Raw genomic sequence first — 24,355 nt, 5'->3', positions numbered from 1 at the left:
CCAGTTTTGCTTAAAATCTAAGTCAAAGTCTCTTCTGAGACGCAAGGCAAACACATAACTATAAAGTACTCAAAAAAATAGTATTAGAATCTTAAAGTACAGTGGCACAGACTAAATATTCCTATCCCAAAAGGGAGCAATACGAGGTTAAAAGAAAAGAGTATTGAAGCAAGACTGTATCCCAGCAAAGCAAAAATTAAGTCTTGAAACTCTATGTCAAGCAACCATGAAACATGGTAAAATGTGAGCTCTAGAGAGTATCAGTGGCCCCATATCTATGACTTTGCTATTTGAAGCCCACATAGCCTCCCTCTTGGTCTGGCTACATTCACAGCCTGCAACTTTTCTTGCCAGATATTCCTGGTGTTGGTATCTCCAAATTCCTGGAATTTCCAGTGAAACTTCGAGTTTGTTTCAACTGTTTTCACACTCTGCCTTCTTACCTTTTCCTTGGATGGCCTTCTCAGACTTCCTTTGAAATCTGAGTGGAAGCCTTCTGAACCCTACACTTCTTGTTTGTGTTAATAAAACTATCATCACATAAATGACACCGGGAGTCCCGGCAGTAAGAGCAATATGCAGGCCCCATTAAAACATAACTGCAGTGGTCTCTGAGTGCTTGGATGGCTCACCACACACACAAAAAGAGAATCCTGGAGAACCAATTCCCTAGGCAACCCTTCCTAAGTAGGGGACCCAGGAGCTTACTTCTTAAACAAATTGTTGACACTTTCATATCCTTGATCCTGCAATGTGTATATATGGTCTTGCTTATTTCTGAGATGACCTCAAAACATTTTTCCTCTTGGCCTTGTACAGAATAATTGGTTTCTTTATATTGTCACTAATCTCTTCAGCAACCATACCTCCTCTGGCCCCAACTTAATATATGGTTTTTATTATGCCAAAATTCAAGTTTTTCATACATTTCTGCTTTGCTTTCTGCTCCCAGTTCTCCTCATAAATTGGTGTAAAAGCAGCCAGCAGTACCTATGCGGGAGCCTGAATGTTAGGCCCCTTGAAATTTCCTCCACTAAATCAAATACCCCACAACCCATGATCTCAATCTCACAAAAGTCTCAGGACCTGGGCAAAATATATGCAAACTGTTTTTCCAAAGTTCAATACACAAAGCAATTGCCAATGGACTCCTCGTTCTTACCTAAACTCCCTGAGCCTGGTCTTTACTGTTTGCATTCCTAACAGTATTCTTATCTTTTGAAGCCTGACCAAAATCATTCATGAGTCTCTATTTACAACATGTTAGGGCTTCTCTAGCCTACATCTCCAAAACTTTCTAAACATCTTGTGCAAACCTGTTTTAAAAGCTTATAAACCACAATGTCAAGTATAGTACCAGCAATAATCTCTCACTACAAATTTTCTGTATTAGTTTTCAAATTACTAGTACACAATATGCAATACCCACAACTTATAGAAGAGGTTTCATTTGATTCATCATTTCAGAGGATTCAGTCCATGATCAGCTAGCTCCAAGGCAAAAATTTCATGGCAGAAGGGTTTGGCAGATGAAAACTCGTCACCTCATAGTTGTCAGGAAGCAGATCAGGGAGTTATGGGTAAGGAACAAGACATACAACGCAAAATCATGCCTCCATTACCCACCTCAACATACTCAGAAGTTTGCTTAATAATTTTCTGGATGGGTCTAAAGCCAACAAAGTTTAAAATCTACCTTAAATATTCTGTCTGCCTTGCATGCTCATCCTCTATTCCATTACAGCCATTGACATGAGGAGAAACCTACCCAGGGCAATCTTTCAAGAAATAGGACCTGTTTTGGTGGCATTGTCTTTGACACTGCTATTACACTTAGCACCTTGGCAACTGCTGACTCATAGCAGCCTCCTTAGAACTCAGCCATGCTTACTTACAGCTGCACATGAAGTTTAGTTTCACATGTCAGAAGTTTGCTCACATGTTGAGCATATCTTTATGTTCTGATTTCTTGCACTCTTTTACTTTTGTGGTACCAAGCACACCTCACTTACTTTCCCTTCCTCCCATATGTTTCTAATGTTCCCAGGCCTTAGCAGCATGTAGTAGAAGTAAGCTATCATTTTGTTTTGTTTCCTAACATTTCTGCACATTGAAATTAAGCAATTTGTCATTTTATGTATATTTGTTTTCTTGTCTTTTTCATGCTTTATGATTTCTAAGAAAAATGATAGGTTGTTTTTGTTAAACAATAACCACATAGGAAAACTAGAACCATATTCATATTGATGTCTGTCTCTCTCCTCCTGTAAAAAAATGTAACTGTTAAGTGAAAAAACATTTTGGGGGGTATAAAAGAAGTAATGAAAGAGTTTGCAATGAGTTGCATGGTCCCTAATACAATGATCTTAGCTAAGACTACAGTATGACAGAGAGATAATAAGCAATAGATTTGAGATATTTTAAAAATAGAATGGTTAAGATTTTGTGCATTAAAATTAGTTTGTAAAGAATACAAATAAGAAAAATAAGAAGAGCGTCACATTTTTAGATTTGGGGGAGTAATATAAATTGTGGAAGTATTTATTTATTGAGTACTTTTTGAACATTAGATGTTGGATAAGATCTCAGAAGAAATGTCAAATATTAAACTAAAGTGATGGCCCAGGGCTAGAGATATAAATTTGGATATTAATAAATTACAGATGCCATTTATAATATAAAATTTGGTAGATCATATTTGGAAAGTAGTCAATGAAAATAGAGATCCAAAGACCAAACCTTAAAGGACACATTTTAAATAAGGGCTAAATAGAAAAAATACAAAAGATTGAAGAGGAATGACATCAGAATATATGAAAGCCTCATTTTATAGAAAAGAAATCTGTTATACGACCCATGACTCCAAGCTGCCATCACTGCTTTCTGAGATTTCTCTTAATACAGTGCTTTTCAGATCAGTGATCTATGATAATTAGTACTTTAAAAATTCACTCTTGAAGTGCAAGTTCACCTGGGAACAAATGTTTTTAATATCTTAGTTTTATTTTAAATACTATCTATATATTGTTAATTTTATTTTTATATCTCTAGTCCAGACCTTTTCTCAGTATGTCATTTTTCTGATATCTTTACTTGCGTGTCTAATGGAATTTTAAACATATATATCCATAATTATAAATGTTGAACAGACATTCCATATGGAACTTATTATGCAATTATTTTTATTTGCTTACAGTGATAGATTTGTCAAAAGTTTGAATATGCAGTTAATCATTATTATATAATTATATAATATATATTATTAAAATATCTGGTACTTCCTCATTCAAAAAGTGACTTTTAACTTTTCACATCCTTTCTTGTCCTTTTATCTTCTTAATCTCTTCAAAGGTTACTTGTGAATAGGACAATGTTAGCATTCTTGAACAATAATGTTCAAATAATCTTCTTCTTAAGAAATGTCAGCTGCTTTGTGGTTTGATATCATGAAACAGAAGACTATTTCTGCCTTCCTCTGTATTTCTGTGACATTTAAGGCCCTTATTCTTAGGTTATTTATGTGTGTGTGTGTTTTTTTTTTTAATGTATGGGCTGAAAGCCTTACACACAGCTCACTGAGTTTTCTTCATGAATGTGGAGATTACTTTTTGATGGACAGGGGTGTCCGCTGCATTGATGTGATGTCTCAGTTTAGGACACAGTGACTGCTATTGGTATTTGCATAAGTGCCCACTGAAAGCAAACAGGTCAAGGTCAGTTTTGTTTTCCCTTTGAAAAGCAACATCCAAAGGAAGAACACATAATGATCTTAGACCTTAATAACATAAACTGTGTTCCACTTCAAGGAACAACAGACCAAAATTCAGTTCTGATTAAGTCAAAATATATAAAACCAGCCAAAATGAGCTGTAGTTTTCTTACATGTGAATCTGATTTATTAAAAAGATGGGCTTTGACATAAAGAAGTTAAAAATTTATAAAACTCTTCTATGATCATTTCCTTCATGTTCTACCTGAAAATGTTTACCTATCAAACCATGTAACCTCAGGAAAATCTATAGAATTGGTCACCAAAATGAAAGTTGTTTAGTTGAAGTGGCAGGAATGGTTATAATTCTTGAGAGGTATAATCCTCGGCATCTTTCTTCTCATTTGGAAAACTTTTTAAGTCATATCCCCCATATTTTTTTCAGTTGTGCCTTTGATGTGCAGATATTATAGATCTGCAGAAATCACATTTATTAAGCATCTTGAGATTCTTTTTTTTTAATTCTCCAACAGTTCTACAAATAGTTTGTCTTAGTCAACTTCCTCATTGCTAAGACAAAATATCCAACACCCACAGTTTAAAGGAGGAGAGGTTTAAATTCCCTGAGATTTCAGAATTCAGCTCCAAGGCTGAGGAGACATAACAGAAGGGCTCAGTGGAGCAAAGCTGTTTATTTCATGGCAGCCTGGAAGCACAGCAGAGGAAGGAGAGTCTCAGATTAGAACAGGTAAGGGACTAGTAGATCACAGGGCCACATTTCCATGACCCACCATACACACCTAGAAGTGTTCTGCAATCCCCAGGGCAGATCCCAAAAGCAATTAATTGGAAACTAGCCTGTTCAACACGATTATAACTCAGTTTATATATGTAAGGTTCAACCTGAGCATGGATGAGACCACCGAGGCAGGCAAAGTTAAAGCAATGACCAAGGAATTTATTGTGACCTGGGTGCAGGTCGGCCAACGACGATAAGACCATTGGCAAAGGAAGGAAGGCGCAGGCAGTTTATATAGAGGAGTTTAAGTAGGGGGAGGGGGTTTCAGCTTGGAGAGTGAAAATTTGGGGGGTCTTGGGTGATAGGCTTGAGGCTGCTAAACAGAACGGGGTGAAGATAGCAGGGAGATGACAGGTATAGCAAGGTACAGCAGCTGCCTTGTGGTTTTTTGAAAAATCAGTCTCCTTGCAGGCATGAAAGAGCAAAGCAGTAGCTGGCTTCTGGTCACAGATGTTTTTGCAGGCAATGTACATCTTTGGGGGTTTTTCTTAGTTGAGTGGGGATCTTGCTCGGGTGGCTTGTCAATATATTTATAGCATATTTATTTATACAGAAATTTAGAAGGGGCTAAATTAGATAATAATTTAATGTAACTAATTAGAAAACATCAGGGTCAATGGAAATATAAATGAAGACATAGGGTATAATTTGGTAAACATATGTTCATAGGCAAGCTTTATGTTTCTGTTTATTTGCAAAATTAAAATATCTAGCTTTAAATTTTTTGGAACTAAGTATAATTATATCTCTTTCACAAAGAAAGATTATAAAGTTCAGAATAGTTACTTAAGAACTTTCCAAGGGCACCAATGGTAAAAATAGTAGAGCTGAGTTATAGAACTGAGGTGTGATCTTAAATTTCAGATCTTGATCATCCAAACCTAAGCTTTTTCTATCACAATGTGATAAGGAGTTTTCATCTCTTTGTAAATGAAATTTTTACCCTAGATATATATTTCCATTTTTGTTCAACTGGTTTTTTGTTGTTGTTGTTTAAAATTTTCCTTTAAAGGCCCTTAGAAGTGTGATTGACTTATGTTTGTTTCTTTCCTTTGAAAAACTCAGACCCTATATGGTGGGTCAGTAACCTGCTGTTATTACTTTTATGGCTTTAGCTTTTATTTTAATGTTACATAAGTAGATATTCATAAGGAAAATATACTAAGCACTCTTCTCACATCTATAAAAAAATAACAAAATTTCATAACAAAATAATTAGAAAATAACAATAATCACTACACTATGCATGGTGATATTAAAAGAATGGCCAAAATGTTACTCAGAGTGTAAGTCATAAACAAAAAAGATATTCTTATAAAGAAGAAACAAATGAAATAACAAAAGTTGCTTTACAACAAAAAGAAACTCGTAGTATAAGTGAAACAAATTAGCATATATCTTATAACAGTTTTGAAACAACAGAATAGATAATTTGTGGAAGTATTAAAAGCTTATGTCTTACAGCATTCTGATTATTATCCAGTGTACACATGACTGTTGTAAAACAGTTTCCAGCTAAATTCTATTATTTATGTTTCTATAGTGTATCTTCAATTTACTTTTTCATGCTCAGATAGTTCATCCCTGCATTATATTCATTTTATGAAATATTAAGCATATATTTATTATACTAGAAATTCTGGACAGATAAAAATCATGAATGGGATTAGTCTTTATTAAGGTGCTCGAGTCTATTACCAGTGATAACCCAAGTGGAAGGCTAAAGTGAAATAAGTTTAGTGGCATTTAAGACATACAAGACAATGATTTAAAGGAAGAAAAAATATTCATCTGATTAAGAATAACCCAAAGATATTTGTGACCCAGTGTTATAATTAAGATCTAAAATGACCCTGAACAAACCCTAATGGGTTGAAAGGTGAATCAATCTTTTGGATGCTTACTCATCAGTGGATGCACCGTTGAGGCGTTAGTTTGGAAGTGGGGCCTACTTGGGGACACTAGGGTGTGACCTGAAACGGTGTGTTCTTGTCCATGGCTTTTCCCTTCTCTATCGGCTTCCTGGTTTCCATGGGTTGAGCACGCTGTCCTCTACTGTGCCCCTCTGCCATGCTCTTTCTGCCTTGGAGCCATCTGACTATGGACTAAAAGAGAGGCCACATCAACTTCTCTTCCTTTAAGTCATGGATGCCCGGTATTGTGTTCAGTAATAAGGAAAGTGACTAAGATATTCAGATAGGTATTTCTCTAGATTTAAAATGACACTGGCCCAATACACACCACTCGTGCCATGACTCCCAAAATAGTTGCTTATCTAATTTCACACCCAAACCTTGCCAGTTTATCAGAATTGGCAACATTGAAAAAAATACATGGTTTTATAATCTTCATTATGTGGACACAAAGGAAGAAGGATGAAAGCATCATGGATGTTAAGGAAGAAAACATCAACAAAGACAGTGATGGAAAAGCATAGACATGTTTGCAAAATTTCATGTATCCCAGCTTGGCTCTTAGAGGTTGCATATATGTGGAGAGAGAGAACTAAATCAAATATAAATGTGGGACATTTTGGAAATTCCAACTGCCTGAATAAGAATATGTATACATGTATTTCCTTTTAGAGCCAAACAGTGCCTTTACTTAGAGTCTAAACTGTTTCTACACATTTGGCCAAAAATGTCTGTTAATAGGAACGGTATCCTACTATGCTCTGTTACCCAAAATGCTTTCCATCCTAGCTGTAAGATAACTCTTCCACCTTTATCTCTGTACTAATGGTACTAACTATTCTTATAAATGACTTCTTTGATGTGATTTCTTATATGATTTTCTGTGTATCTACATATATGGCCTGTTTCTCCACCTACATTATAAATTCCTTGGGTTTGGAACAATGTCCTATTTTCACAGTATCTCTAACAGATGAAATTATTATTGGTGCTCACATAGAAAACAGTTCATAAAACCTTAAATTTAAAGTAAGAAAAAAAAATTAAAGTTTAGCAAGCCTGACACTCCCTGCCAACCTGCCTCTTTCCATGAGAAATCTTAAATAACCCTCAAGTCTCATACTAGAGGGAGAGTTGAACAACAGGTTTATCAGTGGCTAACCTTTATGAATCCAAAAGTAATGCAGCCATTGCAGCACAAATACAACTGAATCAGAAAATAAGCAGCAAGTTTCAAAAATCTGATGAAGAGTCTTAAGATCTATTTTAGAGGGTCTAGAGTTCAAACCAATAGTTAAAATCGAAACACAACTCTAAATCTAGAAAAGTCCTCTATTGCACATGGGAATCAATGTCAGAATTGGCAAAATCCCCAAGAGTTTACCTAAAGATCAATAAATATATTCATGATGCCCCAAAACATCTGAACTAGTCTAAAGAGGTCACTCTGTCACTCCTTGCAATTCACAGGAAAAAAAAACGCAACTAAAATAGAAGTCCACTGGAACATAACTTATTATACACAAAGATTTATATGTTCTGGGTCAAATCACAAGTATGCTTAGAATTATTTTTCATTCTATAAAAAAGAATATCACATTTTTCTCTCATATACTTTTGTTTATTTTTAAGCATGCTATTATGAGTATTTTCAATTTCATAAAATTAAAGGCTTATGACTGCCTAGTTTTTAATCAGCTGCAATACCTTTATACCATATATCTATACATTTAACCAATAAAAACTTCCAAATTTACATTTGGACCACTAATTTAAAAATAATCTACAGGGCCAGGGATTTAGCTCAGTGGTCCTGCCACCTGCCTTGCAAGTGCAAGGTCTCAAGTTCAATCCCCGGTACCAAAAAAATAAAATTAATAATAATAATAATAATCTTCTACTAGCTTGGCATGGTGGTGCATGCCTAGAATCCCAACATTTTGGAAGCGGCAGGCAAATTGCCAGGCATTCATGGCCAGCCTAGGCTACACAGTGAGTTCAAAATGAGCCTGAACGACAAAGTGAGATCTATTAAAAACAAAAATCATCTACTTTGCTAACTTCCTTTTCTTCCTATTGCCTTAGTTTAGGCAGAAGATAAGTCATAGCTACTTATTTATAGGAATTTCAATACAGTGAGTCTGAGAAAAGTTGGGGAAGTGATCCTAGAGCAACTCACCTAAGTGGGATCTGCCCTATTCAAAGACTGATTGGAAAAATATGATTCAATAGGTTGTTCCTGTGATGGAATATCCAGGTCAGCCCAGCGTCTATGTTTGGTAAGCTCTTCTCAAGTGATGATTATCCAGGTGCCATGCTACTGGGGTGAGGCAGGGCCTGGGATTTTTGGCAGCTATGAGAATATTCAGTTATATAATGGAAGAGGAACCAGTCACTGTTATCTGGATTCTCTTGTGAACAGTAACGGCTGTAGCACACCGGAGTTCACTGTTAGCACCAGCCCAGTCCTGAGGCAGAGTTAAGCCAACAGTCCAGTAGTCAGCTTTGCATCACGACATGAACTAATGTGGCTGAAAGGCCCTCATCTGACCTAGGTTGAGACTCCATGACTGTTTTCTCCTTAGGTCATGTCTGGCCTTAAAACCATGTGCTATATGAATGAGAAACAGGAAAAAGAGAGAGGAAATCATGGGGCTGATACTTATTAATCTCCTATCACAGAGAAATGCCAAGAAGTTTGATTTAGTCATTCCTGTTTGGTAATTTTATGACAATTTTAAATCTGGGCTTCATAATTATCATCAATGCCAACTAAAGCTGTTTCTAGTTATGTTCTCCTCACCTAGAAGAAGTTGCAGTTTTTATAGAAAGAGTCCTGACTGAGGAATCTGTAAACCATGGATCTGGTACTTATTTTGTCACTCACAATTCAGTTTCTTTGGATAAGTCATTTTCTCTCTGGACCTTTTTGCTTTTATGAAAGAAAAGGATTGAGCTGGACAATCCCTATGGGGAAGATATATACATATATATAATATATATGATATATTATAGATCTATATTAATTATAGCTGACTGTGACTCTTTTAAGCAACTCCAGCACCTAACCAGAGCTTCCCACGACATATACCTAATGGATTCTGCATATGGAGGTTTTGGCAGTGAAAATCTGATATTTAGAGACCCTTAATGAAAAGGGTACATAACTGAATTCCTTGCCTTTTATTTTGAAGAATTATACTTTCCACATTTATTCATTGCTTATTGTCTCTTCCAGGTTTATTTACTTTCTTCTTCTATAAATTTTTTTAAAATTTAGTTTCCTTTTAACTTATCACTTCAAACTTTGCTTCACTGCAACAAGAAAATGAACAATATATAAAAATAACAGCTGCCTTTAACAGAAAGCTTACTCTATTTCAAGTTACTGAAATTCACAAACACATTCACATGCTTCTATGAGTTAGATGATATTGTTCTTATTTTATTAATATCAGAAAGATGAGGAATAAGAACTTTCTAAGATCATAGAGTTTGTAAGCAGCAGTAGCTACTGAAACATAGGTCTCTTTTTTTATTCATTAATTTTATTGATGCATTTTATGTATTCAATATAATGACATTTATCATTGGGAATTTGTACCTTTACATCATATATTTTTATTCTTATTTTTCCCCATTCCCCTGCCCTCCCTTCAATCCATCCATTCCTCCCTATTTAAAAAGACTTGGTTTCCATTTTTTTCATTTTCTCATGTTAATTCCATTTCCTTCTTTCTTCTGTCCTACCCCTGCCATTTTCCCCTTCCCCTTTGGACCTTTTCTTCCTATTTCACCTTATCTATTATACATTTTGATCCTAATGCATACTTTCAGTTTCTCACACCAGAGAAACTATTCCGTATTTATACGTGTGTCCTTATAAGTCATTTGGCCTCAATGTGCATCCGTTTAGCCACAAATGTTTCTAGTTTCTCATTCTTTATGGCTGAGTAGTACTCTATAACAAAAATCAAATGTTCTTTATCCAGTCTCCAGTTGATGGGAAATCGGGATGTTTCCAAGTTTTAGCTATTACAAACTGTGCTGCTATAAACATGGGTGCGCATATATTACTATGGCATGATTCTTTTGATTCTTTTGAGAAGATAGCCAGTAGGGGAATAGCTGAGTCAAATGGGACCTCTAATTCTAATTTTTTGAGGTATCACCATACTGATTTCCATAGTGGTGGGACCTCTCTACGCTCCCACCAACAGTGGAGAAGCGTTCTGACCCATTCAGCATTTGTTATTAACATCAAACTGCACTGAATCAGAAAAATCTTTGGGAAAGTGACATCAAGTAGGAAATACCAGTTTATTTCCATATCTGGGAACTTCTTTTGATATAGTAAAGAACTTTGGAAGAACTCAGTATAGAAAGAAGGCATTTTACCATGAGTCAGGATTTTCATTCAGTATTCATAGGTGTTGTTTTTGATCCCACATCAAAACAGCTATTCCCTGAGCTCATATTTGCTGCATTCCAAGGAGGAAGTTCTCTGTCACACTGTCTACAGCTATTCTCCAAGGGAATTCTTTAAAGTACAGTTTTGCAAATCAAGCATTACAGTTTTCATTTGTAAAAGCTAAATACTGATCCTAATTGTGTCAGATGACCGGATTTAAATATCAGTAAGAAAAAAATCTAGTCAGCATGGCTCAAGAATTAAGAGTAAACCTCAAGAACCTGGCTATGTGGTTTTGATTTTAGATTTACAGCTTTCTAACAGCCAAGTATTTCATATCACTTGTATCTCACTTTCCTTACCTGCAAAATAGGGATTGAAAATCATACATATCTCGCAGGGTTTAAGTACTCAATGATCTTTTGGTTAAAATAACAAGAACCTTTACTGTTATTATTTTCCCTTGGCATATGATTAGTTCAACTTTATTCTGCCAAATATCTCCTTACTAAATTTGAGGAAGTATGGGTACCCAGGGAGGGCAATACCATACAACAGAAATCATTTTTGCATTATCTATGGTAGTCTATCAAACCTCCACTAAAATCACTGGCTTAGTATAACAATGACCATTGTTTTCCCACAATGTGCCAATTTTACTAGGACCTAGTGGGAATGGCTCATATTGGCTTCATGTAATATTGGTGAGAACATCTTTCCTAGGGCTTGTATACTCTTTTCTCCTTCAGGGCCCTCTCCAACTGTCTGATGCACTTTATTTGGTGGGTTTCTTCCCAGGTCAAAAGCAAACAGTATAAGGCCTCTAACATGTGGATTCCAGAGCACCATATTTTACTAACCAAATGACTTATAAGGATATATCAGATTTGAGGAAGGGGTATTCTCCACTTCTGGAGACGAGGATTAAAAAAGAAGGAAGAGAATGCTATGGTAGTCATCTTTGCTGATAGAGTCTGGCAGATCTGAGTTTCAATTTAATTTCTTCTCACCACTGATGGGACTTCTATGAATCTCAAATTGTTCGTCTTTAACATACCTCATATGAAGACTGTGAATAGTAGTATAAATTACATTGGGTAAAGTGTCTAACATAGCACCTCATTCCTAGAAAAGGCTAAATATATAGTTATTTCCTTTGCTTTTCCCTATCACCCTCAGGAGGAACAGATCAAAGTCAAGGTAGAGAGTATCTATTCTACAAAGGAGAATAGCTTCTCCAGTGAGCTATTAACCATACAAATAAATTTGACATCTGAAAAAAGAAGTGACATGTTACTTTTGATTTGTTACATGTTTAAAATTGATGTTTGTTTGTTCTGTCTGTGGCATATGGTAAGTTCTCTACCAGCTGAGAATCATAAGCCTCTAATTGTGTGATTGTCTGTTTCTCTGAGGTACCCCCAGGGCTCCCTAGAGTGAATTTCAGCTTTGCCTAATAGCCTGTAGCTTTAGTCAAACCATCTCAAACCTATCACTCATGATTGGTAATATTGTGAGCAACTTTCACTCAGATGTGGTATAAAAGGACAGACACACTATTTCATTTACAGTGATTCATTCTAGTACAGTAGAGGCTCATAAGCAGTTCTGATATTCAGTGCAATATCTCCATCTCAGTGGTCATCAGGATATTTTTTCTTTTCCCCTTATAAACATCACCTTTTGCTACTCTTCTAAATGAATTTTTTCTTATGTACAATTATATTTTGTCACATCAGAGAAACTATTTGGTATTTACATGTGTGTGACATTTATTTCACTTAAGAATATATCCTCAGTAAGATCCTAATGGTACAATTGACAATGTGAAGTAGGAAGAAAAGGGCTAAAGACGAAAGGGAACTGGGAAGGGTAGTGAAAAGGAAATAAGGAAAAAGAAAAAAATATGAGAAAATGAAAAAAGTGGAAAAAAAGTTTTTGTAAATAGAGAAGGGAGGAGGGGGTGAAGGGAGGGCAGGGGTAAGGGGAAAAATGAGAACCAAGACCTTTAATGTAAAGGTACAAGATCCCAATGATGAATGTAACTGTACTGTATAGCTAAAATGTACCAATAAACTCAATGAGAAAAAATAAAATAAAAATAAATGAACTTTTTCTGAGATTTCATATTTTTATGGTGGCCAAATCCCATAAAATATAGTGAATATCTGTGGTTTTGATCCTTGAGAAGTAAACTTTTATTATAAGTTGAATCACCAAAATACAGCACAGTATATGGTATTAAATATTTTGCCTACAAAAATAACATCAAGAAAATATTAACACAGAACTGATTTCAAGGAGAACTCCTCTGGCCTTTTATCAATTTTGTTAATTTTTAAAGGCATGACATGACAGAGCTGCTTAATGTTTAGGGCTCTGCATGTCAGTCAACCATGTTAAGATGAATTGGAATGATTTGAGTTTGAGATTCTATTGGTGTGGAGTACAAGGGCAGTTCAGTTGGTGCTCAGTTCCCACTAGAGAGCATCTATCACAAATGATGAAATAAATATGCTGGCAATTAGAGACATTTAGGAAATTTAAATACTGAACCTCTGAAATTCAACTGCTCTGTCCCCAGTGATTGATCAGCCTCACATAGTACTATAGCCTTTCATAGATGTCACCACTTGACTTCATGAGTTTCACCCCCTCTTTTTGCATCCATCAAACATGATCACTCAGTTTCTACCCCTGTATTTTCTTATTTCTCCTGAATTCTAGTCTTAGAAATGTTAGTACACCTTAATGATCTGGAACTGAAACCTCTCTGTCCTAGAATAAGAAACTGCTGTAGTCAACAGCATATTCACAAGATTGGGTTTAATTTTATTTCAAAAAAATGAGAGAGAAACCATGAGAATCCAGTCACAGCATATGAGCAGATATTATTACCATTACTAATATATATATATATATATATCTATACATATATATATGTATATATGTATAGATATATATATATATATATATATTAGTAACATATATATATGTTATCTGTGGGCATTTCTGTTTATAGTACCCAATGAAACAAATATATTGATGAATATAGAATTCCAATATAAATAAATAGTTTAAATTCATAGTGTTTTTTAATTACAGAAGAAACCATATGTCCTTTTTTCCCCCCTTTAAACCAAATAATTATAATGCTTTTTGGACGTTTGAATGGTGTTAAGACATTTATTGCTACAGTTTTGCTTGGTATTGAGACTCAAATAGCCAAAAGCCCATTCATACACACATTTTTCTTCTTCCTCCTAACCTCTCCAGTGTTTTTGTAGTAAAATATATATAATACATACTTGATTTTGCATTACCTGGCTCCAGAGTTTTGCATGTCTTACTGGAAGCATCTGAAACTAAGAGATTTGAAATAGTATTTAGGGTTCTGTTTGCTACCACCTATCTTTTTACATGGGGGCCTATTTCATGCTGTACTTTTAATGTGAAAAATACATAGCCCTTTGTTTTATGATATGTGTCATTATCTTTCACTCTTTTTTCCCTTTTACTATCAGAGGTTATATTTGTGCCTAATGAATCTAGGTTACTTGAATTGATTGATAAACTAGTATGTAAACCATAGAAGAAAAGCGTAAGCTTTTCTTTCATTTCATTTTCCTTTTTCTGTGATTGCTCCACCTCTCTCAAGTATGTGCCCTAGAACACTGCTAAGAAATGCTAGTAGGTGCCTTGGTAATGATCCCATTTCTCAGAGAAACAGTGGATTATTGCCAGTGATGCCGATATTTTACTCACTAATGGAAATAAGATTGATTTCTACTTACTCAAAGGTATATTAAAAATGATATTTGAACCATATATGTGAAAACGTTAAAAAAAAAAGGAAAAAGAGTTTGTCCCTAAGGTTCTTTCCTGTTGTCTATTAATAGGAGTATGCAGATGGCATGACATACATCACTACAAATATTTCTGTGATCAAGAAAACCTTCCTTTCGTTGTACCTGTTTGATTTTGAAGTCAACTATGATGGCAGACAATTGAATACAATGTGTTATTACTACATATATAGAGTAGGTTAATTCTCCCAAAGAATTACCTTAGACCATGTTGCTAAACTAAATGGCTTATTTTAACAGGTTAATATTAAACATTGTTCTCAAAGTAAGAGGGTGGAATCAAATTTCCAGAATCCAAATGGAGTTGGAACTGTCTATTGTGACCAGGGTCAATGGCTATCAAACCACATAGCACCCTTAGAGTTATTACCAAGCCAATGCTTCAAGAAATAGACTATTGTCTTTAAAGACAAGCCTTTAGAAAGTCACAGTAGTAGGCCAGCTACAAATGACATTCTCATTATATTAGGGTTGATATTTTTATTTGCAAAAGCAGGACAAAAAGCCAAGAGTGATGGCACCCTCGTGTAATCCCAGTTAGGAGACCGAGGCAGGGGAATTGCAAGTTCAAACCCTACCTAGGCATCTTAGCAAGAGCCTATCTCAAGAGAAAAAATAATAATGATAAAGAAGTGGCTGAGGAAGTAGCTCAGTGGTACAATGCTTGCCCAGCATGTGAAGGCCTTGGTTTCAATCCCCAGTAGAAAGAGAACAAGAGAGAGAGGAGCGACAAATTGAGGAGGGAGGGAGACACAGAGGCTAAAAAGGACTGGGAAAGCTCATAAATTATCAGGCTCTTCTCACCAACAAATTTGATATTTTTAACATCAGTTTTGGGCAATCAAAGGTTACCTGTCTTTCTTTTACAGAATAGCTCACATTTTGTTTAATTTTAGTCAGAAGTTCAATGAAGGGAGCACTGTTTTTAATAGTGAAAGGCACTGGGTTTTGTGCCAGGAGGACATGACAGGAACATGCGCGTGTGACACTGACACAGGAACATGCGCGTGTGACACTGACAGGAAGGTCCCCTGTCACAGAGAGAGACCCTCGGTCGGTGTCGCTGTTTGGAAAGGACATACCTGTACCAGGGAGATTGAGAGCTAGAAGAAGGCATCACTGACGGAAGGGTCAGGGGGACAATGCTGCAGTCAAGTGAAGATTACCTTCACATTTCACATGGCCAATAACTATGCAGCCCACTCTTACATGTTCCTGCTGCATACTTTAAGTAAATTATTCTTTTTGAAATATGCATGTGATTCTAAGGGATTACTTCTTTAAAACTAGGAGAAATATCACTATTCTTAGTTTTATTTTGAAAATCCTCGGCATATGAAGTCCCTTCAACATTATTCAAGCCTCTCAAATATTCCATTAAACTTTGATGCCAACGACAAAGGTGGTCCTAAGAATGAAAAGAAAATGCTGATGTGTATCTCAGTATTTTCTAAATGTTAAGAATTTAGTCCAAAGATAAGAAGATAGACAAAACAACTAAAAGAAAAGATCTTTTCATGCCACACACATATTCTGACAGATTGGCTTTTTCTGATGAGAAGACAGACAACCCTATGTACGTTACCCATACAAGTTATTGCCATCCTCCCTAGCGAATTTCACAGGAGTAATGAATCACAGTAGTTACAATTCCCGAAGTTCCATAATTACTTCTCGACTGGACCCTCGAATTAACAGCTGGCCTGACATACGAACAACTTGAGTTACTGGAATTTTATTAAATTTGATCTATGACCCAAATGCAGGTCTCTTGTGCTTCCAGGTGGTCTCAGATACAGATTGAACCCTTAAAGAGTTCTAGAGGGAACACTATGCCATCTTTTCCTGTGTGGAGTTGAGAAATCCTGGGCCAATGTCTCTTTAAGGACATTGAAACTTGCCTATATACAGGAGAGAGACTTTGAAGGCTGGGTAGGAGAGCCTGAGCCTTCAATTGACTGACTTGACTTACAACCAGCTCTTGAGGATGAATTGAGTTTGTAAGTCAAGGGTCCACTGTAGGCCTAACTTCTATTTCTTTTTTTTTTTCTTTTGGTTTTTTTGAGACAGGGTCTCACTATGTAGTTGAGATTGACCTGGAACTCACTATGTAGCCCAGGCTGGTCTCAAATTCACAGTGATCCTCTTGCCTCAGGCTCCCAAGTTCTGAGATTATAGGCATGCGCCACCATGCCCAGCTCTAACTTCTATTTCTATTGATGATCATTCTATTGATTTCTGTAATGATGATTTGGAAGTAGAAAGTCAAAGAAAAAATTCAGTTAGCATCATTCTAGGATAATGACTGATCTACAAAGTGGGCCCTATGAAAGAATATACTGTCTTGTGTCTTGAACACTTTATACTGTCTCCAGACAGTTGAAGAGATGGAAGTTAGGGAGCTAAGTACAGAGGAGTATTGTTTGCTAATGTCATAAAGGCCAGCAATCAAATCTTCTCTTAGTTCTGATTGTTCCAGGTTAAGTCAATTTATTTTTTATCTTAACTTCTTTCAATACATAAAACAAAGATGGTGGGATTTGTTTTTGACAATGCTGTAAAATTTTCCAATCCTATGAATTTCAAAGAGCATTAAATCTTACATTTTTGCAAGATATTTATTTTTTAATAGCACAAAGGTTGAATACATAATTCAGTTCAGAAGTCCTTATGCCTATTTTCACTGATTTATATTCTGGTCGAATAACGAGAAGAAATTGGATTTGTAAGTGCTCAGTTTTCTTTTATTCACTGATCTTTACAGAAGGATTTTTTCCTTAAACAAAACAATCTCTGAAAGATATATTTCATATATCTTTGAGTATTTCTCAGAGGAATAGAGGAATATTCTTGGATGGGACACAGTTTAGATGACATTGTCCCATTGTCTTTTGTGGCTTTCTGTCAGGAGACCCAGCTGATTTCATTTAGATTGCCTATCTGCTGGCTGCAGTTTCTCCAAGTACAAAAAGGACTGGATCCCTTTGTTTCCCTGAAGGTACAATGGGAGTGTCACCAAGTCTAACAGAATACAGAGAGTAAGGATGATCAAAGATAATGCACTGAAGTTTTAAGGAGGTTGAATTCCTTAGTATAAGCGGATAAAGAGCAACATCTCTGAAATAACATGCTTCTGTCATATAGTGAGGAAAAACCAAAGGCATTTACCAACATTTAACTATTGTCTTTAGCTACAGATTAATAAATCTCTCAAGGATTCTGCATGTCCCTAGAAAAAAAAGCCTCTGTAGAAATAGGTAATATATAGCATGTATTTGTCTCCATTCATCTTCCTTTTTATTCTCATTTCTTCTTAGTTTGTTTTATAGGATTTTTCGGACACATTTACAGTTTAAAATTTATTTTTATTTGAAGATCAAACAAATCTTTATAAATGTATCTACAATTTTGAGGGAAAATATAATGGAAGAAAATCCCAAATTGAAGTAGACAGATTCTAAATAAATCAATGTAGATTTTTTTTTTTAGCGTGATGATGATAGGTTTTCTTTTTTCTTTTTAAATCCAGATAGTTCTGTTTCTCCTTTTTTCTTGCATTACAGTTAAAGGATCACTGTGCTGCGAGCCACTAACAATACCACACAATGCACATAGAGCTCTCTGGTCATGCAAGAAACCTGTAAATTGAAATAGTAGACTTTTCCCTTTAAGCTGGCTTGAGCTGTCAGGAGGATAACTACATGTTGCTTCCATCAGAATTAAATAAGCACTTCATTCCTGATTAATTCTTTTCAATTTTGCATCTAAAAGTTCTTTGAATGATAATCACCATATTTCTTCATCAACTAGAATTCCATCATTGGTATCAAAAATCAAACACTTGGTAATACATTTAAACCCACTCAGTAAAGAGAGAGAGAGAGAGAGAGAGAGAGAGAGAGAGAGAGAGAAGGGTTTTTACAGTCCTTTAAATGGTAAGCTTCAAAAAAGGGACCTCTAACACCAAATATTTCCAACAAATTCAGTGTTACCAAGTTTTTTCCTTTTCTCTTCAACCTGTTTTCTTTGGCATTCAGCCACTAGAAATTAAGACCCGGTTTCCCTGGCAACAATAACAGTGCACAAGTCTTCACAAGAGCTCCCTCATTCAGGCTGTTAGCTATACAAATAAAGTCCCACAAAGAGACTGCCTCAGAATAAAAGAAAGAACGTCCCTGCCTATTGTGATGGGCCTTAAGGTATTATTCACAGTACCTCCAATTGGACAATGTGTTTTTGTGATGAACTGAATTACCTTAGATTGGTTTTCCCTGTCTCTTTGTGCCTGGGAAGGCAGTCTCCACTTTTAAAGTCTACTTAGTTACCTCCTTAGTTCCATTAGCATCAATCCTATTTCTTTCCAGTTTGTTTTAGAGGAAATTTATTTGTTAAATTGCCAGATTACCTTTTAAAGAGCAGTTCCCAACTGAAATTTAAGTATAGCTGTGTATATTTTGTTCCACTTTCCTTAAGTTTTCTCTCTCTCTAAAAAAAAAAAATATATGTATATATATATACATATATATATGAAAAATGAATTATATTATATTATTTTGAACTGACCTGTAACATAAATTAATTGAAGTTGGATTATTCGGATCCAACTAGAACTCTGGGTGGCATGTGTATGTTTATGTGTTTGTTTCCTCAGTGCATTTACCCATAGTTCTAAGTTAACAGGAGTAGAGGTGATGTGTTTACATTGTATTATAGACAGATTGATAAACATGTAGTAGGTCTTTTACTTAATGAAATTCATTGTAGTTTATGCCAAAACAAGGCAAGACCACACATCAGCTAAGATAACATTACAGTTTCTGGATCTCAGTTTTCTAATCTATAAACTCAGGTTTTCTGATGTCTTTATAGTTTTGTAAGATTCAGTTTTCCAGTTTGAGAGACCTCCCAAAGTGATCCAAAGGCTGTCATCCTTGACGCTGAAATCCTTTTGCCTACCTGTGGTTCTCTTTCAAGACAGATTTCGCCAGAATGTATTCACTCTGTGTTTTTCTATTATCACAGACTCAGAGAAGCAGTGAGCCTCTTTTGAAAATGTTTTGTTTTCTGCTGGGTTTACAGCACATGCCTATAATCCCAGAATTCTGGGAAGCTGAAACCAGAGGACTATAAATTCATGCCTCGCCTGGACAATTTAGTAATTTAGCAAGACCTTGTCTCAAAATGAAAATTCATGTTTTACCAATGGTAAAATTTTTTAACGAAAAATTTTTTTTTCGCTTAGGCTACTAATGATTCACAAACCAAGGGCAAATTATATGATTAGTTTCAAATCCCTTATCATAAATATATAACATCAGTTTCTACATAAGACACCACACCTTTCACAATTTTTCTGCCTTCCACCTCTCAATAGAAGAGGACACTTTACCTACTAAGATCCAAACTTCTTTGCTATATAATTTATGGCAAAGCTCACTTTCTGTCTTGCCATATGTTTATTGTATATTTGCTTTTTGACTTCTGCTAGATGTATACTGCATATGTTAATAAGAAATGTACACAATACATTTTAGTAGACCTCCAAAACTTAGCACAGTATTGCTAATTAACCTAGAGTTAATTGTATAGTAACAGTGAACGTATACTTATGAGTATTCTTTAATTAAAACTCACCTCTACATCTAGTCTTTTGTAAAGGTCATCTTTCAATAACTGAGCTTTCCGAAAAGCTCACTAAACCACCTTCTCATAATGCCTCCTCAATCTCTCTCATTGCTTATATTCATCTTTCTTATAAATACCACCTCAAAATTGGATAGTTTATTGAATGTGTTATTTTACTTTTAGTCTGTTCCTTATTAAACCAGTAGTAAATTCACTGAGATGAAAAACATCATTAAAGTTTTTCGAAAATCTAGAGAGAACTTGATAGTCTGTACTCTATGTTCTACATGGTTTTCACATATGTTTGAGTCAATCTGAATGAAACCTGCTATGAATTTATTTTGAGAAGATCACAGGGACCTTCTGTTAGTTCACACTCAGTCCACACTCCTGCTCTTCTTTGGCTTTGTGCCTTTAGTCTTACTGTTCTAACTTGCTGTTACATTCTTCAGCTTGGACTTATTAATAAATACTTATTTCATCCCTAAGATATGTTTTAAATATTATGAAGTCTCCAGAAGTAATGTATCCCTCTCCTCTTTGTGGTCCCAAAAGCCCTTATATGTTTCTGTTGCAGCATTTTCTCTATTTTTAATAAGGGAAGCAATCTCTGTTTCAATGAGAAGTTAAGATGGTAAAGGCCTTTACATTATGTTTTTTACACTACAAATGTCTTTCTCTAGCCTCACCTTTCCCACTAGATTTTAAACTCCAGCAGGAAAGTGATGACAAATATTTATTGAATTAACCAATAATTAGAAGAATAATTATTCTAAACCATCCACAGTAGCTTTGGTTACTCTATGCCTTTCTCTAAAATATAATTATAATTCAATGAAATAGCTGGCCAAAGTTAAAAGTTCCCTAGAGCAATTTGTTTTCTCTGTGCAGTTCCAGTAATACCACATAAGGAAAAGTTCATGATGTCAGACTTTTTTCCCCATTACAGCATGGAGTAGAAGATAATGCATAGGTTTTGAGGCTGATCCCCGGGTATGAACCTCACCACACTGACAGGCCTTTCTCAGATGACATTTCCTCTTCTGCAAAATATGGGGAAAACATTTATCTGGCGGGGCCTGTGTATTACATGGATATAAAGAGCCAAGTGCTCAGGCTGGTATTTCACAGTAAAGTTTAAAGGACTGTCAGTTTTTATCCTTTGTGACCCTCGTTTCTGGGAACTAATAGACCCAGGTTGCAGTCTGTATTATCTTTTCTATTCCTAGCAAATCTAACAACAACAACAACAACAAAATAAATGTAGCAGTACTGAGAAGCTGTGGTTCAGAAAGTTACACTCCTGAGAGGCTAATTCTTCTTTCTTTTTCCTATCTCCTTGCTGGATTGGATGTTACTCTAAGATTCTTCTAAATGAGATGAAGGCGCCAGAGAGTGGGTATAAAAGATCAATGGCCTGCGATGTGTGGTGGCACACGCCTGTGATCCCAGCACTTGGAGGCTGAGGCAGGAGGATCGCTGTGAGTTTGAAACCAGCCTGGGCTACATAGTGAATTCCAGGTCAGTCTCAACTACATAGTGAGACCTTGTCTCAGAAAACCAAAACAAAAAAAAATTAATGGCCGGCCAGTGAAAGGAGAAAGACCTTTTCCACTGCACTTTCCTTATATGGAAGTGTACCAGAGCATTAAATCATTGCATCAAGTGTGACATGCTGTTTAATAGTTGTAACACTCTTAGCTGCCTGAAGACTCCTCAAAGGTAATTTTTTCTGAGAAGTGAGTTAGCTCACACCCCTTTCCTCTAGCCTTTTCATAAGGGAAACAACCTAATTACAACCTTAAAGGGACCTCTGAGCCTGTTCCCTTTCAAACTGGCATTTCAGATTTAGGCCGCATGTGTTGTTATGGTGAAAGAGCTTTCAGAATCAAGTGCAAAGGGAAGGCTTATTGGGGAAAGCACGAGGGCCTATCTCTACACCCATTTGAACAAGGTTCTGTCAGTGCCACTGGCTTTTTGCTCCCATTTGTGTCTGAGCATCAGTGAACTTTCACCGCTGTTATTCTCACATCCGTGTTCCCTTCAGAATGACTCTCACACACTATACTTCAGACCCTGCAATTCTATGTCCTGAAACATTAAGTGGGTTTCTAAAATGACATCCTTATTGTTAGAAGGGATAAGTGTAGGGGAGGTTGCAATAGCTCTGAATTTTAGACTTTGATAACTCACCTATTTTCAAAAGTGGGCAAGCATATAGGGTATTTTATATCTCAAAAATGTACATACCATCCCTCAAAATGAAGCATGAATTGGGTCAAACATTAACCAACTAAAGTTTATATCTGAAATTGTATTGGTTAATTAGCACTGGCTTTTTTGCTTTGTCCTCTATGTTGCTTAGAAAAGATGTAGTGTGTTTTCTAGTTAAGAAACATTCTTTCCTACAACTTTTGGAAGGAAAATAGTTGGCTAATAAAAATTAAGCAACAAGAATTACTGAAACAAATACATGAAGTGGAGTGGTCCCTAAACATGGAAAGTAGAGAGATTCATGAAATTTTATAGGTATAAGAAATCTTAGAGTTACTAATCCAAAGCCCTGACATACAGATTTTTTAAAAATTAAGGTATGAAGTTAAATAAATTTCTAAAACTTAGACTATATTAAAAATATTAAATGTAAAAATCATAGTACTGAAGGAAAATTATTACAATAAAGCCTTCAAATTTATTCTATACAATTTTTAACTTCTATATATTAATCATTATGACAAATCTTAAATATTGAAAAATAAATGGATCATTTCAGACCTAATACACATCTACTTATTGGAAAAAAGGCCCAAAACAATTATATATGTAAAGATTCAAGTATGTTCTATGCTACGTGTACTCGGTATGTGATTCTATGAAAATGTATAATAGAAAGTAGGAGTGGGAAATCAAAGAAACGTGTTTTATTGGTCAGGACAAAATATACTTAACTCACACAACTTAAAAGACGAGAGGTTTATTTGGGCTTCAGAGTTTCAGAGGTTCAGTTCCTTGTCACCTGGCTCCGAGGCAAAACTATGGCCCAAGGGCATGGTGAGGGTAAGCTGGTCGACTCTAGCATCCAGGAAGCAGAGAACATGCCAGACAGGAAGGGATCAGATATAGGTATCTAAGGACATGCCCCGTGACCTTCCCAGAAACACTCAGAGATGGGCCTTGCTAATGTCCTGGGTGTCTTCAGATCAGTTAAGTCAACACTCAAGATTAAGTATCACACCCCTGGAAAAGTGAAAAGAAACATTAACCGCAAAAAGGAATTAAGAACTGGAGAAGAGTTACACGGTTTATTCTAGACCTTAAAAACACCGTAAGGAAGCTTATAATCCTTTGCTCGCGTCACTATAGAAGTAGGAGAGACCAGGACTAAGGTGGGAAGGAAAAACTGTAAAAAGTAAAATATGTATTTTGCTGTAAACAAAGTACTTTCACTTGTGCTTTTAAAAATCCCCCTAGCAGCCTGTTATGTATGTATTTTTCCTCCAATTTTCAGATAAGGAAATCAAGGTTTAGATTGTGAAGACTTTTCAAGTTATTTAAACGGCTAGTAACACAAACATCAGACTGTTAGCTTTTAGAACACAGTAGGGTTCCCCTGGGGATGGAAAGGAAAGGGCTGGGAAGAGATGCTAAAAGAAGCAGGTAAAACCAGAGCAGAGATAACAGTTGGGAATATATAGCTCACTCCACAGTCACGTAGCCTCTACAGTAAATTTCTTGGTCAGGTATGAGAAGAAATTAGAAGGTTTTCTTTCTTCTCCTCAGACTCTAATTCTATCCCCAAAGAATAGAGGGTGAAGAAAGAGAAGGCAATTGAAAAATTTAAAATTGATGGTAAGAAGACTTGTCAGGCTTGAATAGTTTTGATCTTTGTGTCTAACTTGGAAGAAATGAAGACAAGTTTTATCAAGATTATTTTAAACATTGTGTGAGATTTCCTTTGGAGTCAGTCTGCTTGTCCTGCCATAATGAGATAGAACACGCTGGGGTGGCTAAGAAAAATAAATTTTATTTTCT

The 24,355-nt window shown here is 35.7% G+C and overlaps 1 protein-coding gene across 2 annotated transcripts in view; it reads left to right on the top strand.

Annotated features, from left to right (window-relative positions):
• Lingo2 (leucine rich repeat and Ig domain containing 2) overlaps nt 1-24,355 on the top strand; it is a 1,157,994-nt gene that overhangs the window by 972,282 nt on the left and 161,357 nt on the right. The gene's annotated exons all lie outside the window — the stretch shown is intronic.

The sequence above is a fragment of the Fukomys damarensis genome, unplaced genomic scaffold (genome assembly GCF_012274545.1).
Source record: "Fukomys damarensis isolate Sample0158 unplaced genomic scaffold, DMR_v1.0_HiC HiC_scaffold_36, whole genome shotgun sequence".
Classification (NCBI taxonomy): Eukaryota; Metazoa; Chordata; class Mammalia; order Rodentia; family Bathyergidae; genus Fukomys; species Fukomys damarensis.
The sequence above is the reverse complement of the archived record's forward strand: the minus strand, read 5'-3'. Positions and strand labels throughout refer to the sequence as shown.